This window comes from Pristiophorus japonicus, chromosome 9 (genome assembly GCF_044704955.1).
Source record: "Pristiophorus japonicus isolate sPriJap1 chromosome 9, sPriJap1.hap1, whole genome shotgun sequence".
Taxonomy (NCBI): domain Eukaryota; kingdom Metazoa; phylum Chordata; class Chondrichthyes; family Pristiophoridae; genus Pristiophorus; species Pristiophorus japonicus.
The window spans coordinates 164,209,838-164,229,629 of NC_091985.1; positions in this window are offsets into that span (position 1 = coordinate 164,209,838).

Consider the following 19,792-nt stretch of genomic DNA (forward strand, 5'->3'; position numbering starts at 1 on the left):
GAGTCGGTGTGGGTCACTGGGTCGGTGTGGGTCACTGAGTCACTGGGTAACTGGGTCGGCGTGTGTCACTGGGTCACTGGGGTCACTGGGTCAGTGAGGTTCACTGGGTCACTGGGTCAGTTGGTCACTGGGTCACTGGATCACTTGGTCACCGGGTCACTGGGTCGGTGTGGGTCATTGGGTCGCTGGTCACTGGGTCACTGGGTCGGCGTGTGTCACTGGGTCACTGGGGTCACTGGGTCAGTGAGGTTCACTGGGTCACTGGGTCAGTGGGTCAATGGGTCACTGGATCAGTGGGTCATTGGGTCAGTGTGGGTCAATGGGTCACTGAGTCGGTGTGGGCCACTGGTCGATGAGGTCCCTAGGTCACTGGGTCGGTGTGGGTCACTGCATCACTGGGTCACTGGATCGGTGTGGGTCACTGGGTCACTGTGTCACTGGGTCGGTGTGGATCACTGTGTCGCTGGGTCTGTGTGGGTCTCTAGGTCAATGAGTCGGTGTGGGTCACTGGGTCGGTGTGGGTCACTGAGTCACTGGGTAACTGGGTCGGTGTGGGTCACTGGGTCACTGGGTCGGTGGGTCATTGGTCAGTCGGACATTGGGTCGGTGTGGGTCACTGTGTTACTGGGTCCCTGAGTTACTGGGTCAGTGTGGGTCACTCTGTGACTGGGTCACTGGGCTCGGGGGCTTGCACGACCTGCCCAGAGGCCATTGCCTCCCTCATTGCCTCAACAGACTGGGTGTTGTGCTCCACCGCACTAATGAGCCAGTCCATGCTGTCAGTATGGTGCTGAGCGAGGGATTCGATGCCGGCACCTATCCCAGCCATGGTCTGCACGAGATCTCTGTCGTCGCTCGTTCTCGATAACTAGAATATCTCGTCAACTGGTGTGAGCCGTCCTGCAACCTCACCAGCTTGTTGGGTCGGTGTAGGTCACTGGGTCACTGGGTCGGTGTGGGTCACTGGATCACTGGGTCGGTGTGGGTCACTGGGTCACTGCGGCACAGGGTTACTGGGCCAGTATGGGTCAATGGGTCACTGGGTCGGTGTGGGTCACAGGTTCAGTGGGTTGGTGTGGGTCACTGGGTCACTGAGTCACCAGGTCGCTGTGGGTCACTGGGTCACTGGATCACTTGGTCACTGTTTCACTGGGTTACAGCATCGCTGTGGATCACTGAGTCGGTGTCATTCACTGTGTCACTGGGTCAGTGTGAGTCACTGGGCCACTGGGTCACTGGGTCGATGTGGGTCACTGGGTCACTGGATCACTTGGTCACTGGGTCACTGGGTCGGTGTGGGACATTGGGTCTCTGGTCACTGGGTCACTGGGTCGGTGTGCGTCACTGGGTCGGTGTGGGTCACTGGGTCACTGGGTTGATATGGGTCACTGGGTCGGTGTAGGTCACTGTGTCACTGGGTCACTGTGTCATTGGATCCATGGGTAACTGGGTCACTGGGTCGGTGTGGGTCACTGTTTCACTGGGTCACTGTGTCATTGGGTCTTTGGGTCACTGGGTCACTGGGTGAGTGTGTCACTGGGTCACTGGATCAGTGGGTCACTGGGTCAGTGTGGGTCCATGTGTCAATGGGTCGTAGTGGGTCACTGGGTTACTAGGTCGGTGTGGGTCACTGGTTCACTGGGTCCGTGGGTCACTGGGACAGTGGATTGGTGGGTCACTGGGTCAGTGGTCATTGGGTCGTTGTGGGTCACTGCGTCACTGGGTCACTGGGTCGGTGTGGGTCACTGCATCACTGGGATCACTGTGTCAGTGTGGGTCACTTTGTCAATGGTTCAGTGGGTCACTGGATCAGTGGGTCAGTTTGGGTCAATGGGTCACTGGGTCAGTGTGGGTCACTGGGTCAGTGTGGGTCAAAGGGTCACTGGGTTGGTGTGGGTCACTGGTTCGGTGTGGGTCACTGGTTCGGTGTGGGTCACTGGGTCACGGGGTCGCTATGGGTCACTGAATCGGTGTGGGCCACTGGGTCACTGTGTTGGTGTGGGCCACTGGGTCACTGCGTCACTGGGTCACTGGGTCGGCGTTGGTCACTGGGTCACTGTGTCACTGGGTCGGTGTGGATCACTGGGTCGCTGGGTCTGTGTGGGTCTCTAGGTCAATGGGCCGGTGTGGGTCACTGCGTCAATGTGGGTCACTGTGTCACTGGGTCACTGGGTCGATGTGGGTCACTGGGTCACTGCGTCAGTGGGTCACTGGGTCAGTCGGACATTGGGTCGGTGTGCGTCATTGTGTCACTGAATCAGTATGGGTCACTGGGTCGGTGCATCACTGGGTCAGTGGATTGATGGATCACTGGGTAGTGGGTCATTGGGTCAGTGTGGGTCACTGGGTCAGTATGGGTCACTGGGTCGGTGGGTAACTGGGTTAGTGTTTCACTGGGTCAGTGAATCGGTGTGGGTCACTGGGTCGGTGTGGGTCACTCTGCCATTGGGACACTGGGTCAGTGTGGGTCACTGGGATACTGTGTCACTGGGTCAGTGTGGGTCACTGGGCTACAGGGTCGGTGTGGGTCACTGGGACAGTGGGTCACTGGGTCGGCGTGTGTCACTGGGTCACTGGGGTCACTGGGTCAGTGAGGTTCACTGGGTCACTGGGTCACTGGGTCACTGGATCACTTGGTCACCGGGTCACTGGGTCGGCGTGGGTCATTGGGTCGCTGGTCACTGGGTCACTGGGTCGGTGTGGGTCACTGGGTCGGTGTGGGTCACTGGGCCACTGGGTCGGCGTGTATCACTGGGTCACTGGGGTCACTGGGTCAGTGAGGTTCACTGGGTCACTGGTTCACTGGGTCAGTGGGTCAATGGGTCACTGGATCAGTGGGTCACTGGGTCAGTGTGGGTCAATGGGTCACTGAGTCGGTGTGGGCCACTGGTCGATGAGGTCCCTGGGTCACTGGGTCGGTGTGGGTCACTGCATCACTGGGTCACTGGATCGGTGTGGGTCACTGGGTCACTGTGTCACTGGGTCGGTGTGGATCACTGTGTCGCTGGGTCTGTGTGGGTCTCTAGGTAAATGAGTCGGTGTGGGTCACTGGGTCGGTGTGGGTCACTGGGTCACTGGGTCGGTGGGTCATTGGGTCAGTCGGACATTGGGTCGGTGTGGGTCACTGTGTTACTGGGTCCCTGAGTTACTGGGTCAGTGTGGGTCACTCTGTGACTGGGTCACTGGGCTCGGTGGCTTGCACGACCTGCCCAGATGCCATTGCCTCCCTCATTGCCTCAACAGACTGGGTGTTGTGCTCCACCGCACTAATGAGCCAGTCCATGCTGTCAGTATGGTGCTGAGCGAGGGATTCGATGCCGGCACCTATCCCAGCCATGGTCTGCACGAGATCTCTGTCGTCGCTCGTCCTCGATAACTAGAATATCTCGTCAACTGGTGTGAGCCGTCCTGCAACCTCACCAGCTTGTTGGGTCGGTGTAGGTCACTGGGTCACTGGGTCGGTGTGGGTCACTGGATCACTGGGTCGGTGTGGGTCACTGGGTCACTGCGGCACAGGGTTACTGGGCCAGTATGGGTCAATGGGTCACTGGGTCGGTGTGGGTCACAGGTTCAGTGGGTCGGTGTGGGTCACGGGTTCACTGGTTCACTGGGTCACTGGGTTGGTGTGGGTCACTGCGTCACTGGGTCGGTGGGTCACTGGGTCAATGGATTGGTGGGTCACTGGGTCAGTGGTCATTGGGTCGTTGTGGGTCATGCATCACTGGGTCACTCGATCGGTGTGGGTCACTGTGTCACTGGGTCACTGGGTCGGTGTGGGTCACTGGGTCGATGTGGATCACTGGATCACTGGGTTGATGTGGGTCACTGAGTCACTGGGTCGGTGTGGGTCACTGGGACACTGGGCCAGTGGTTCGGTGTGGGTCACTGGGTCGGTGTGGGTCACTGCATCACTGGGTCACTGTGTCATTGGGTCTTTGGGTCACTGGGTCACTGGGTCGGTGTGGGCCACTGGGTCATTGGGTCAGTGTGAGTCTCTGGGTCAGTGGGTCATTGGGTCGGTGTGGGCCATTGGTTCACTGGTTCACTTGGTCACTGGGTTGGTGTGGGTCACTGCGTCACTGGGTCGGTGGGTCACTGGGTCAGTGGATTGGTGGGTCACTGGGTCAGTGGTCATTGGGTCGTTGTGGGTCACTGTGTCACTGGGTCACAGGTCGGTGTGGATCACTGTTTCACTGGGTCACTGGGTCGGCGTGGGTCACTGGGTCACTGGGTTGATGTGGGTCACTGGATCACTGGGTGGATGTGGGTCACTGGATCACTGGGTCGGTGTGGGTCACTGGGATACTGGGTCACTGGGTCATTGGGTCGGTGTGGGTCACTGGGTTACTGGGTCGGTGTGGTTCACTGGGTTACTGGGTCAGTGGGTCACAGGGATGATGTGGGCCACTGGGTCACTTTGTCGGTGGGTCACTGGGCCAGTGGGTCACTGAGTCGGCGTGGGTCACTGGGTCGCTGAGTCAGTATGGGTCACTGGGTCGGTGCGTCACTGGGTCGGTATGGGTCACTGGGTCACTGCGCCAGTGTCAGTCACTGGGTCGGTGTGAGTCACTGGGTCACTGGCTCAGTGTGGGTCACTGGGTCACGGGGTCACTGGGTCGGTATGGGTCACTGGGACACTGGGTCAGTGTGGGTCACTGGGTCACTGGGTCATTGGGTCGATGTGGGTCACTGGCTCATTGGGTCACTGGGTCGGTGTGGGTCACTGGATAACTTCAGTCACTGGGTCATTGCGGGTCACTGGGTCACTGGGTGAGTGTATCACTGGGTCACTGGATCAGTGGGTCACTGGGTCAGTGTGTGTCCATGTGTCACTGGGTCGTAGTGGGTCACTGGGTCGGTGTGGGTCACTGGGTCACTAGGTCGGTGTGGGTCACTTCATCACTGGGTCGGTGGGTCGGTGTGGGTCACAGGTTTACTGGGTCACTGGGTTGATGTGGGTCACTGGATGACTGGGTGGATGTGGGTCACTGGGTCGGTGTGGGTCACTGGAACACTGGGTCAGTGTGGGTCACTGGTTCACTGGGTCATTGGGTTGGTGTGGGTCACTGGGTTACTGGGTCGTTGTGGGCTACTGGGTCACTGGGTTGGTGTGGGCAACTGGGCCACTGGTTAGCTGTGTCGGTGTGGGTTATTGGATCACTGGGACACTGGGTTGGTGTGGATCACTGGGTCATTGGGTCGATGTGGGTCACTGGCTCATTTGGTCACTGGGTCGGTGTGGGTCACTGGATCACTGGGTCAGTGTGGGTCACTGGGTCACTTGAGTCACTGGATCATTGCGGGTCACTGGGACACTGGGTGAGTGTGTCACTGGGTCACTGGATCAGTGGGTCACTGGGTCAGTGTGGGTCCATGTGTCAATGGGTTGTAGTGGGTCACTGGGTTACTAGTTCGGTGTGGGTCACTGGTTCACTGGGTCTTGGGTCATTGGGACAGTGGATTGGTGGGTCACTGGGTCAGTGGTCATTGGGTCGTTGTGGATCACTGCGTCACTGGGTCACTGGGTCGGTGTGGGTCACTGCATCACTGGGATCACTGTGTCAGTGTGGGTCACTTTGTCAATGGTCCAGTGGGTCACTGGGTCACTGGATCAGTGGGTCAGTTTGGGTCAATGGGTCACTGGATGAGTGTGGGTCACTGGGTCAGTGAGGGTCAAAGGGTCACTGGGTTGGTGTAGGTCACTGGTTCGGTGTGGGTCACTGGTTCGGTGTGGGTCAATGGGTCACGGGGTGGCTATGGGTCACTGGATCGGTGTGGGCCACTGGGTCACTGGGTTGGTGTGGGCCACTGGGTCACTGCGTCACTGGGTCACTGGGTCGGCGTTGGTCACTGGGTCACTGTGTCACTGGGTCGGTGTGGATCACTGGGTCGCTGGGTCTGTGTGGGTCTCTAAGTCAATGGGCCGGTGTGGGTCACTGGGTCAATGTGGGTCACTGGGTCACTGGGTCACTGGGTCGGTGTGGGTCACTGGGTCAGTGGGTCAATGGGTCACTGGGTCAGTCGGACATTGGGTCGGTGTGGGTCATTGTGTCACTGAATCAGTATGGGTCACTGGGTTAGTGTTTTACTGGGTCAGTGAATCGGTGTGGGTCACTGGGTCAGTGGGTCGGTGAGGGTCACTCTGCCATTGGGTCACTGGGTCAGTGTGGGTCACTGGGATACTGGGTCACTGGGTCAGTGTGGGTCACTGGGTCCCTGGGTCGGTGTGGGTCACTGGGACAGTGGGTCACTGGGTCGGCGTGTGTCACTGGGTCAGTGGGGTCACTGGGTCAGTGAGGTTCACTGGGTCACTGGGTCAGAGGTCACTGGGTCACTGGATCACTTGGTCACTGGGTCACTGGGTCGGTGTGGGTCATTGGGTCGCTGGTCACTGGGTCGGTGTGGGTCACTGGGTCGGTGTGGGTCACTGGGTCGGCGTGTGTCACTGGGTCACTGGGATCACTGGGTCAGTGAGGTTCACTGGGTCACTGGGTCAGTGGGTCACTGGGTCACTGGATCAGTGGGTCACTGGGTCAGTGTGGGTCAATGGGTCACTGAGTCGGTGTGGGCCACTGGTCGATGAGGTCCCTGGGTCACTGGGCCGGTGTGGGTCACTGCATCACTGGGTCACTGGATCGGTGTGGGTCACTGGGTCACTGGGTCACTGGGTTGGCGTGGGTCACTGGGTCACTGTGTCACTGGGTCGGTGTGGATCACTGTGTCGCTGGGTCTGTGTGGGTCTCTAGGTCAATGAGTCGGTGTGGGTCACAGGTTCAGTGGGTCGGTGTGGGTCACTGGGTCACTGAGTCACCAGGTTGGTGTGGGTCACTGGGTCACTGGATCACTTGGTCACTGGGTCACTGTTTCACTGGGTTACAGCATCGCTGTGGATCACTGAGTCGGTGTCAGTCACTGTGTCACTGGGTCAGTGTGAGTCACTGGGCCACTGGGTCACTGGGTCGATGTGGGTCACTGGGTCACTGGATCACTTGGTCACTGGGTCACTGGGTCGGTGTGGGACATTGGGTCACTGGTCACTGGGTCACTGGGTCGGTGTGCGTCACTGGGTCGGTGTGGGTCGCTGGGTCACTGGGTTGGTGTGGGTCACTGGGTCGGTGTGGGTCACTGTGTCACTGGGTCACTGTGTCATTGGATCCCTGGGTAACTGGGTCACTGGGTCGGTGTGGGTCACTGGGTCATTGGGTCAGTGTGGGTCTCTGGGTGAGTGGGTCATTGGGTCGGTGTGGGCCATTGGTTCACTTGGTCGGTGTGGGTCACGGGTTCACTGGTTCACTGGGTCACTGGGTTGGTGTGGGTCACTGCGTCACTGGGTCGGTGGGTCACTGGGTCAATGGATTGGTGGGTCACTGGGTCAGTGGTCATTGGGTCGTTGTGGGTCACTGCATCACTGGGTCACTCGATTGGTGTGGGTCACTGTGTCACTGGGTCACTGGGTCGGTGTGGGTCACTGGGTCGATGTGGGTCACTGGATCACTGGGTTGATGTGGGTCACTGGGTCACGGGGTCGGTGTGGGTCACTGGGACACTGGGTCAGTGGTTCGGTGTGGGTCACTGGATCGGTGTGGGTCACTGCATCACTGGCTCACTGTGTCATTGGGTCTTTGGGTCACTGGGTCACTGTGTCACTGGGTCGTTGTGGGCCACTGGTTCACTTGGTCGTGTCGGTCATGGGTACACTGGTTCACTTGGTCACTGGGTTGGTGTGGGTCACTGCGTCACTGGGTCGGTGGGTCACTGCGTCAGTGTATTGGTGGGTCACTGGGTCAGTGGTCATTGGGTCGTTGTGGGTCACTGTGTCACTGGGTCACTGGGTCGGTGTGGGTCACTGGGTCGGTGTGGGTCACTGGGTCAGCGTGTGTCACTGGGTCACTGGGATCACTGGGTCAGTGAGGTTCACTGGGTCACTGGGTCAGTGGGTCACTGGGTCACTGGATCAGTGGGTCACTGGGTCAGTGTGGGTCAATGGGTCACTGAGTCGGTGTGGGCCACTGGTCGATGAGGTCCCTGGGTCACTTGGTCGGTGTGGGTCACTGCATCACTGGGTCACTGGATCGGTGTGGGTCACTGGGTCACTGGGTCACTGGGTTGGCGTGGGTCACTGGGTCACTGTGTCACTGGGTCGGTGTGGATCGCTGTGTCGCTGGTCTGTGTGGGTCTCTAGGTCAATGAGTCGGTGTGGGTCACTGGGTCGGTGTGGGTCACTGAGTCACTGGGTAACTGGGTCACTGGGTCGGTGTGGTTCACTGGATCACTGGGTCGGTGTGGGTCACTGGGTCACTGCGGCACAGGGTTACTGGGCCAGTATGGGTCAATGGGTCACTGGGTCGGTGTGGGTCACAGGTTCAGTGGGTCGGTGTGGGTCACTGGGTCACTGAGTCACCAGGTTGGTGTGGGTCACTGGGTCACTGGATCACTTGGTCACTGGGTCACTGTTTCACTGGGTTACAGCATCGCTGTGGATCACTGAGTCGGTGTCAGTCACTGTGTCACTGGGTCAGTGTGAGTCACTGGGCCACTGGGTCACTGGGTCGATGTGCGTCACTGGGTCACTGGATCACTTGGTCACTGGGTCACTGGGTCGGTGTGGGACATTGGGTCACTGGTCACTGGGTCACTGGGTCGGTGTGCGTCACTGGGTCACTGGGTCGGTGTGGGTCACTGGGTCACTGGGTTGGTGTGGGTCACTGGGTCGGTGTGGGTCACTGTGTCACTGGGTCACTGTGTCATTGGATCCCTGGGTAACTGGGTCACTGGGTCGGTGTGGGTCACTGGGTCATTGGGTCAGTGTGGGTCTCTGGGTGAGTGGGTCATTGGGTCGGTGTGGGCCATTGGTTCACTTGGTCGGTGTGGGTCACGGGTTCACTGGTTCACTGGGTCACTGGGTTGGTGTGGGTCACTGCGTCACTGGGTCGGTGGGTCACTGGGTCAATGGATTGGTGGGTCACTGGGTCAGTGGTCATTGGGTCGTTGTGGGTCACTGCATCACTGGGTCACTCGATTGGTGTGGGTCACTGGGTCACTGGGTCGGTGTGGGTCACTGGGTCGATGTGGGTCACTGGATCACTGGGTTGATGTGGGTCACTGGGTCACTGGGTCGATGTGGGTCACTGGGTCACTGGATCACTTGGTCACTGGGTCACTGGGTCGGTGTGGGACATTGGGTCACTGGTCACTGGGTCACTGGGTCGGTGTGCGTCACTGGGTCGGTGTGGGTCGCTGGGTCACTGGGTTGGTGTGGGTCACTGGGTCGGTGTGGGTCACTGTGTCACTGGGTCACTGTGTCATTGGATCCCTGGGTAACTGGGTCACTGGGTCGGTGTGGGTCACTGGGTCATTGGGTCAGTGTGGGTCTCTGGGTGAGTGGGTCATTGGGTCGGTGTGGGCCATTGGTTCACTTGGTCGGTGTGGGTCACGGGTTCACTGGTTCACTGGGTCACTGGGTTGGTGTGGGTCACTGCGTCACTGGGTCGGTGGGTCACTGGGTCAATGGATTGGTGGGTCACTGGGTCAGTGGTCATTGGGTCGTTGTGGGTCACTGCATCACTGGGTCACTCGATTGGTGTGGGTCACTGTGTCACTGTGTCACTCGGTCGGTGTGGGTCACTGGGTAGATGTGGGTCACTGGATCACTGGGTTGATGTGGGTCACTGGGTCACGGGGTCGGTGTGGGTCACTGGGACACTGGGTCAGTGGTTCGGTGTGGGTCACTGGGTCGGTGTGGGTCACTGCATCACTGGCTCACTGTGTCATTGGGTCTTTGGGTCACTGGGTCACTGGGTCACTGGGTCGGTGTGGGCCACTGGTTCACTTGGTCGTGCCGGTCATGGGTACACTGGTTCACTTGGTCACTGGGTTGGTGTGGGTCACTGCGTCACTGGGTCGGTGGGTCACTGCGTCAGTGTATTGGTGGGTCACTGGGTCAGTGGTCATTGGGTCGTTGTGGGTCACTGTGTCACTGGATCACTGGGTCGGTGTGGGTCATTGTTTCACTGGGACACTGGGTCGGTGTGGTCACTGGGTCACTGGGTTGATGTGGGTCACTGGATCACTGGGTGGATGTGGGTCACTGGGTCACTGGGTCGGTGTGGTTCACTGGGTTACTGGGTCAGTGGGTCACAGGGATGATGTGGGCCACTGGGTCACTTTGTCGGTGGGTCACTGGGCCAGTGGGTCATTGAGTTGGCGTGGGTCACTGGGTCACTGAGTCAGTATGGGTCACTGGGTCGGTGCGTCACTGGGTCGGTATGGGTCACTGGGTCACTGTGCCAGTGTCAGTCACTGGGTCGGTGTGGGTCACTGGGTCACTGTGTCATTGGTTCGGTGAGGGGCACTGGGTCACTGGGGTCACTGTGTCAGTGTGGGTCATTTTGTCAATGGTTCAGTGGGTCACTGGGTCATTGGATCAGTGGGTCAGTTTCGGTCAATGGGTCACTGGGTCAGTGTGAGTCACTGGGTCAGTGTGGGTCAAAGGGTCACTGGGTTGGTGTGGGTCACTGGTTCGGTGTGGGTCACTGGTTCAGTGTGGGTCACTGGGTCACGGGGTAGTTGTGGGTCACTGAGTCGGTGTGGGCCACTGGGTCACTGGGTTAGTGTGGGTCACTGGGCCACTGGGTAGCTGGGTCGGTGTGGGTCATTGGATCACTGGGACACTGGGTTGGTGTGGGTCACTGGGTCACTGGGTCGGTGTGGGTCACTGGTTCAGTGGGTCACTGGGTCACTGTGTCGGTTGGATCACTGGGCTACTGGGTCACTGTGTCGGTGTGGGTCACTGGGTCACAGGCTCGCTGTGGGTCACTGGGTCACTGGGTCAGGGTCATTGGGTCGATGTGGGTCTGGCTCATTGGGTCACTGGGTCGGTGTGGGTCACTGGATCACTTCAGTCACTGGGTCATTGCGGGTCACTGGGTCACTGGGTGAGTGTATCACTGGGTCACTGGATCAGTGGGTCACTGGGTCAGTGTGGGTCCATGTGTCACTGGGTCGTAGTGGGTCACTGGGTCGGTGTGGGTCACTGGGTCACTAGGTCGGTGTGGGTCACTTCATCACTGGGTCTGTGGGTCACTGGGTCAGTGGATTGGTGGGTCACTGGGTCAGTGGCCATTGGGTCGTTGTGGGTCACTGTGTCACTGGGTCACTAGGTCGGTGTGAGTCACTGTGTCACTGGGTCACTGGGTCGGTGTGGGTCACAGGTTTACTGGGTCACTGGGTTGATGTGGGTCACTGGATGACTGAGTGGATGTGGGTCACTGGGTCGGTGTGGGTCACTGGAACACTGGGTCAGTGTGGGTCACTGGTTCACTGGGTCATTGGGTTGGTGTGGGTCACTGGGTTACTGGGTCGGTGTGGATCACTGGATCACTGGGTCAGTGGGTCACAGGGTTGGTGTGTGCCACTGGGTCACTTTGTCGGTGGGTCACTGAGCCAGTGGGTCACTGAGTCGGTGTGGGTCACTGGGTCACTGAGTCAGTATGGGTCACTGGGTCGTTGCGTCACTGGGTCGGTATGGGTCACTGGGTCACTGCACCAGTGTCAGTCACTGGGTCGGTGTGGGTCACTGGGTCACTGGGTCGGTGTAGGTCACAGGTTCAGTGGGTCGGTGTGGGTCACTGGGTCACTGATTCACCAGGTCGGTGTGGGTCACTGGGTCACTGGATCACTTGGTCACTGGGTCACTGTTTCACTGGCTTACAGCATCGCTGTGGATCACTGAATCGGTGTCAGTCACTGTGTCACTGGGTCGATGTGGGTCACTGGGTCACTGGATCACTTGGTCACTGGGTCACTGGGTTGGTGAGGGCCATTGCGTCGCTGGTCACTGGGTCACTGGGTCGGTGTGCGTCACTGAGTCACTGGGTTGGTTTGGTCACTGGGTCACTGCGCCAGTGTCAGTCACTGGGTCGGTGTGGGTCACTGGGACACTGGGTCAGTGTGGGTCACTGGGTCACTGGGTCATGGGTCGGTGTGGGTCACTGGGTCACTGGGATCACTGTGTCAGTGTGGGTCAAAGCGACACTGGGTTAGTGTGGGTCACTTTCTCGGTGTGGGTCACTGGGTCACTGGGTCACTGGGTCGGTGTGGGTCACTGGGTCACTGGGATCACTGTGTCAGTGTGGGTCACTTTGTCAATGGTTCAGTGGGTCACTGGGTCACTGGATCAGTGGGTCAGTTTGGGTCAATGGGTCACTGGGTCAGTGTGGGTCACTGGGTCAGTGTGGGTCAAAGGGTCACTGGGTTGGTGTGGGTCACTGGTTCGGCGTGGGTCACTGGTTCAGTGTGGGTCACTGGGTCACGGGGTCGCTATCGGTCACTGAGTCGTTGTGGGCTACTGGGTCACTGGGTTGGTGTGGGCAACTGGGCCACTGGTTAGCTGTGTCGGTGTGGGTTATTGGATCACTGGGACACTGGGTTGGTGTGGATCACTGGGTCATTGGGTCGATGTGGGTCACTGGCTCATTGGGTCACTGGGTCGGTGTGGGTCACTGGATCACTGGGTCAGTGTGGGTCACTGGGTCACTTGAGTCACTGGATCATTGCGGGTCACTGGGACACTGGGTGAGTGTGTCACTGGGTCACTGGATCAGTGGGTCACTGGGTCAGTGTGGGTCCATGTGTCAATGGGTTGTAGTGGGTCACTGGGTTACTAGTTCGGTGTGGGTCACTGGTTCACTGGGTCTTGGGTCATTGGGACAGTGGATTGGTGGGTCACTGGGTCAGTGGTCATTGGGTCGTTGTGGATCACTGCGTCACTGGGTCACTGGGTCACTGTGTCAATGGGCCGGTGTGGGTCACTGGGTCAATGTGGGTCACTGGGTCACTGGGTCACTGGGTCGGTGTGGGTCACTGGGTCAGTGGGTCAATGGGTCACTGGGTCAGTCGGACATTGGGTCGGTGTGGGTCATTGTGTCACTGAATCAGTATGGGTCACTGGGTCGGTGGGTAACTGGGTTAGTGTTTTACTGGGTCAGTGAATCGGTGTGGGTCACTGGGTCAGTGGGTCGATGAGGGTCACTCTGCCATTGGGTCACTGGGTCAGTGTGGGTCACTGGGATACTGGGTCACTGGGTCAGTGTGGGTCACTGGGTCACTGGGTCGGTGTGGGTCACTGGGACAGTGGGTCACTGGGTCGGCGTGTGTCACTGGGTCAGTGGGGTCACTGGGTCAGTGAGGTTCACTGGGTCACTGGGTCAGAGGTCACTGGGTCACTGGATCACTTGGTCACTGGGTCACTGGGTCGGTGTGGGTCATTGGGTCGCTGGTCACTGGGTCGGTGTGGGTCACTGGGTCGGTGTGGGTCACTGGGTCGGCGTGTGTCACTGGGTCACTGGGATCACTGGGTCAGTGAGGTTCACTGGGTCACTGGGTCAGTGGGTCACTGGGTCACTGGATCAGTGGGTCACTGGGTCAGTGTGGGTCAATGGGTCACTGAGTCGGTGTGGGCCACTGGTCGATGAGGTCCCTGGGTCACTGGGCCGGTGTGGGTCACTGCATCACTGGGTCACTGGATCGGTGTGGGTCACTGGGTCACTGGGTCACTGGGTTGGCGTGGGTCACTGGGTCACTGTGTCACTGGGTCGGTGTGGATCACTGTGTCGCTGGGTCTGTGTGGGTCTCTAGGTCAATGAGTCGGTGTGGGTCACAGGTTCAGTGGGTCGGTGTGGGTCACTGGGTCACTGAGTCACCAGGTTGGTGTGGGTCACTGGGTCACTGGATCACTTGGTCACTGGGTCACTGTTTCACTGGGTTACAGCATCGCTGTGGATCACTGAGTCGGTGTCAGTCACTGTGTCACTGGGTCAGTGTGAGTCACTGGGCCACTGGGTCACTGGGTCGATGTGGGTCACTGGGTCACTGGATCACTTGGTCACTGGGTCACTGGGTCGGTGTGGGACATTGGGTCACTGGTCACTGGGTCACTGGGTCGGTGTGCGTCACTGGGTCGGTGTGGGTCGCTGGGTCACTGGGTTGGTGTGGGTCACTGGGTCGGTGTGGGTCACTGTGTCACTGGGTCACTGTGTCATTGGATCCCTGGGTAACTGGGTCACTGGGTCGGTGTGGGTCACTGGGTCATTGGGTCAGTGTGGGTCTCTGGGTGAGTGGGTCATTGGGTCGGTGTGGGCCATTGGTTCACTTGGTCGGTGTGGGTCACGGGTTCACTGGTTCACTGGGTCACTGGGTTGGTGTGGGTCACTGCGTCACTGGGTCGGTGGGTCACTGGGTCAATGGATTGGTGGGTCACTGGGTCAGTGGTCATTGGGTCGTTGTGGGTCACTGCATCACTGGGTCACTCGATTGGTGTGGGTCACTGTGTCACTGGGTCACTGGGTCGGTGTGGGTCACTGGGTCGATGTGGGTCACTGGATCACTGGGTTGATGTGGGTCACTGGGTCACGGGGTCGGTGTGGGTCACTGGGACACTGGGTCAGTGGTTCGGTGTGGGTCACTGGATCGGTGTGGGTCACTGCATCACTGGCTCACTGTGTCATTGGGTCTTTGGGTCACTGGGTCACTGTGTCACTGGGTCGTTGTGGGCCACTGGTTCACTTGGTCGTGTCGGTCATGGGTACACTGGTTCACTTGGTCACTGGGTTGGTGTGGGTCACTGCGTCACTGGGTCGGTGGGTCACTGCGTCAGTGTATTGGTGGGTCACTGGGTCAGTGGTCATTGGGTCGTTGTGGGTCACTGTGTCACTGGGTCACTGGGTCGGTGTGGGTCACTGGGTCGGTGTGGGTCACTGGGTCGGCGTGTGTCACTGGGTCACTGGGATCACTGGGTCAGTGAGGTTCACTGGGTCACTGGGTCAGTGGGTCACTGGGTCACTGGATCAGTGGGTCACTGGGTCAGTGTGGGTCAATGGGTCACTGAGTCGGTGTGGGCCACTGGTCGATGAGGTCCCTGGGTCACTTGGTCGGTGTGGGTCACTGCCTCACTGGGTCACTGGATCGGTGTGGGTCACTGGGTCACTGGGTCACTGGGTTGGCGTGGGTCACTGGGTCACTGTTTCACTGGGTCGGTGTGGATCGCTGTGTCGCTGGGTCTGTGTGGGTCTCTAGGTCAATGAGTCGGTGTGGGTCACTGGGTCGGTGTGGGTCACTGAGTCACTGGGTAACTGGGTCACTGGGTCGGTGTGGTTCACTGGATCACTGGGTCGGTGTGGGTCACTGGGTCACTGCGGCACAGGGTTACTGGGCCAGTATGGGTCAATGGGTCACTGGGTCGGTGTGGGTCACAGGTTCAGTGGGTCGGTGTGGGTCACTGGGTCACTGAGTCACCAGGTTGGTGTGGGTCACTGGGTCACTGTTTCACTGGGTTACAGCATCGCTGTGGATCACTGAGTCGGTGTCAGTCACTGTGTCACTGGGTCAGTGTGAGTCACTGGGCCACTGGGTCACTGGGTCGATGTGCGTCACTGGGTCACTGGATCACTTGGTCACTGGGTCACTGGGTCGGTGTGGGACATTGGGTCACTGGTCACTGGGTCACTGGGTCGGTGTGCGTCACTGGGTCACTGGGTCGGTGTGGGTCACTGGGTCACTGGGTTGGTGTGGGTCACTGGGTCGGTGTGGGTCACTGTGTCACTGGGTCACTGTGTCATTGGATCCCTGGGTAACTGGGTCACTGGGTCGGTGTGGGTCACTGGGTCATTGGGTCAGTGTGGGTCTCTGGGTGAGTGGGTCATTGGGTCGGTGTGGGCCATTGGTTCACTTGGTCGGTGTGGGTCACGGGTTCACTGGTTCACTGGGTCACTGGGTTGGTGTGGGTCACTGCGTCACTGGGTCGGTGGGTCACTGGGTCAATGGATGGGTGGGTCACTGGGTCAGTGGTCATTGGGTCGTTGTGGGTCACTGCATCACTGGGTCACTCGATTGGTGTGGGTCACTGTGTCACTGGGTCACTGGGTCGGTGTGGGTCACTGGGTCGATGTGGGTCACTAGATCACTGGGTTGATGTGGGTCACTGGGTCACGGGGTCGGTGTGGGTCACTGGGACACTGGGTCAGTGGTTCGGTGTGGGTCACTGGGTCGGTGTGGGTCACTGCATCACTGGCTCACTGTGTCATTGGGTCTTTGGGTCACTGGGTCACTGGGTCGGTGTGGGCCACTGGTTCACTTGGTCGTGTCGGTCATGGGTACACTGGTTCACTTGGTCACTGGGTTGGTGTGGGTCACTGCGTCACTGGGTCGGTGGGTCACTGCGTCAGTGTATTGGTGGGTCACTGGGTCAGTGGTCATTGGGTCGTTGTGGGTCACTGTGTCACTGGATCACTGGGTCGGTGTGGGTCATTGTTTCACTGGGACACTGGGTCGGTGTGGTCACTGGGTCACTGGGTTGATGTGGGTCACTGGATCACTGGGTGGATGTGGGTCACTGGGTCACTGGGTCGGTGTGGTTCACTGGGTTACTGGGTCAGTGGGTCACAGGGATGATGTGGGCCACTGGGTCACTTTGTCGGTGGGTCACTGGGCCAGTGGGTCATTGAGTTGGCGTGGGTCACTGGGTCACTGAGTCAGTATGGGTCACTGGGTCGGTGCGTCACTGGGTCGGTATGGGTCACTGGGTTAGTGTTTCACTGGGTCAGTGGATCGGTGTGGGTCACTGGGTCACTGGGTCGGTGTGGGTCACTCTGCCATTGGGTCACTGGGTAGGTGTGGGTCCCTGGGACACTGGGTCACTGGGTCAGTGTGGATCACTTAGTCACTGGGTCGGTTTGGGTCACTGGGTCACTGGGTCATTGGGTCGGTGTCAGTCAATGGGTCGCTGTGGGTCACTGGGTCACAGGGTCGGTGTGGATCACTGGGTCACTGGGGTCACTGGGTCAGTGAGGTTCACTGGGTCTGGGTCAGTGGGTCACTGGGTCACTGGATCAGTGGGTCACTGGGTCAGTGTGGGTCAATGGGTCATTGAATCGGTGTGGGCCACTGGTCGGTGAGGGTCCCTGGGTCACTGGGTCGGTGTGGGTCACTGGATCACTGGGTCGGTGTGGGTCACTGGGTCACTGCGGCACAGGGTTACTGGGCCGCTGTGGGTCACTGGGTCACTGGGTCAGTGTGGGTCACAGGTTCACTGGGTCGGTGTGGGTCATTGGGTCACTGGATCACTTGGTCACTGGGTCATTGTTTCACTGGGTCACAGCATCGCTGTGGATCACTGAGTCGGTGTCAGTCACTGTGTCACTGGGTCAGTGTGAGTCACTGGGTCACTGGGTCACTGGGTCACAGCATCGCTGTGGATCACCGAGTCGGTGTCAGTCACTGTGTCACTGGGTCAGTGTGAGTCACTGGGTCACTGGATCACTTGGTCACTGGGATTCTGGGTCGGTGTGGGTCATTGGGTCGCTGGTCACTGGGTCACTGGGTCGGTGTGGGTCACTGGGTCGGTGTGGGTCACTGGGTCACTGGGTCGGTGTGGGTCAGTGGGTCGGTGTGGGTCACTGCATCACTGGGTCACTGTGTCATTGGGTCACTGAGTCACTGGGTCGGTGTGGGTCACTGGGTCATTGGGTCAGTGTGGGTCTCTGGGTGAGTGGGTCATTGGGTCGGTGTGGGCCATTGGTTCCCTTGGTCGTGTGGGTCACGGTTTCACTGGTTCACCAGGTCACTGGGTTGGTGTGGGTCACTGCGTCACTGGGTCACTGGGTCGGTGTGAGTCACTGTTTCACTGGGTCACTGGGTCGGTTTGAGTCACTGGGTTGATGTGGGTCACTGGATCACTGGGTCACTGGGTCGTTGTGGGTCACTGGGTTACTGGGTTGATGTGGGTCACTGGATCACTGGGTTGATGTGGGTCACTGGGTCACCGGGTCGGTGTGGGTCACTGGGACACTGGGTCAGTGTGGGTCACTGCGTCACTGGGTCATTGGGTTGGTGTGGGTCACTGGGTTACTGGGTCGGTGTGGGTCACTGGGTTACTGGGTCAGTGGGTCACAGGGATGGTGTGGGCCACTGGGTCACTTTGTCGGTGGGTCACTGGTCCAGTGGGTCACTGAGTCGGTGTGGGTCACTGGGTCATTGAGTCAGTTTGGGGTCACTGGGTCGGTGCGTCACTGGGTCGGTATGGGTCACTGGGTCACTGCGCCAGTGTCAGTCATTGGGTCGGCGTGGGTCACTGGGTCGGTATGGGTCACTGGGTCACTGCGCCAGTGTCAGTCACTGGGTCACTGGGTCACTGGGTCACTTGATCGATGTGGGTCACTGGATCACTGGGATCACTGTGGCAGTGTGGGTCACTGGGTCACTGGCTCAGTGTGGGTCACTGGGTCACTGGCTCAGTGTGGGTCACTGGGTCACTGGGTCGGTGTGGGTCACTGGGACACTGGGTCAGTGTGGGTCACTGGGTCACTGGGTCATTGGGTCGGTGTGGTTCACTGGGTCACTGGGATCACTGTGTCAGTGTGGGTCACTTTGTCAATGGTTCAGTGGGTCACTGGGTCACTGGATCAGTGGGTCAGTTTGGGTGAATGGGTCACTGGGTCAGTGTGGGTCACTGGGTCAGTGTGGGTCAAAGGGTCACTGGGTTGGTGTGGGTCACTGGCTCGGTGTGGGTCACTGGGTGTCTAGGTCACTGGGTCGAAGTGGGTCACTGGGTCACTGGGATCACTGTGTCAGTGTGGGTCACTTTGTCAATGGTTCAGTGGGTCACTGGGTCACTGGATCAGTGGGTCAGTTTGGGTCAATGGGTCACTGGGTCAGTGTGGGTCACTGGGTCAGTATGGGTCAAATAGTCACTGGGTTGGTGTGGGTCACTGGCTCGGTGTGGGTCACTGGGTCACTGGGTCAGTGTGGGTCACTAGGTCACTGGGATCACTGTGTCAGTGTGGGTCACTTTGCCAATGATTCAGTGGGTCACTGGGTCACTGGATCGGTGGGTCAGTTTGGGTCAATGGGTCACTGGGTCAGTGTGGGTCACTGGGTCAGTGTAGGTCAAATAGTCACTGTGTTGGTGTGGGTCACCGGTTCGGTGTGGGTCACTGGTTCGGTGTGGATCACTGGGTCACGGGGTCGCTGTGGGTCACTGAGTCGGTGTGGGCCACTGGGTCACCTGGTTGGTGTGGGCCACTGGGCCACTGGGTCACTGCGTCACTGGGTCACTGGGTCACTGGTTCACTGGGTCAGCGTGGGTCACTGGGTCGGTGCATCACTGGGTCAGTGGATTGGTGGGTCATTGGGTCAGTGTTGGTCACTGGTTCAGTATGGGTCACTGGGTCGGTGGGTAACTGGGTTAGTGGTTCACTGGGTCACTGGACCAGTGTGGGTCACTGGGTCACTGGGTCGGTGTGGGTCACTGGGTCACTGGGTCGGTGTGGGTCACTGGGTCACTGGGTCACTGGGTCGGTGTTAGTCAATGGGTTGCTGTGGGTCACTGGGTCACAGGGTCGGTGTGGGTCACTGGGACACTGGGTCACTGGGTCGGCGTGTGTCACTGGGTCACTGGGGTCACTGGGTCAGTGAGGTTCACTGGGTCAGTGGGTCAGTGGGTCAGTGTGGGTCAATGGGTCATTGAGTCGGTGTGCGCCACTGGTCAGTGAGGGTCCCTGGGTCACTGGGTCGGTGTGGGTCTCTGGGTCACTGGCTCAGTGTGGGTCACTGGGTCACTTGATCGGTGTGGGTCACTGGGATCACTGTGTCAGTGTGGGTCACTGGGTCACTGGCTCAGTGTGAGTCACTGGGTCACTGGGTCGGTGTGGGTCACTGGGACACTGGGTCCGTGTGGGTCACTGGGTCATTGGTTCGGTGTGGGTCACTGGGCCATTGGGATCACTGTGTCAATGTGGGT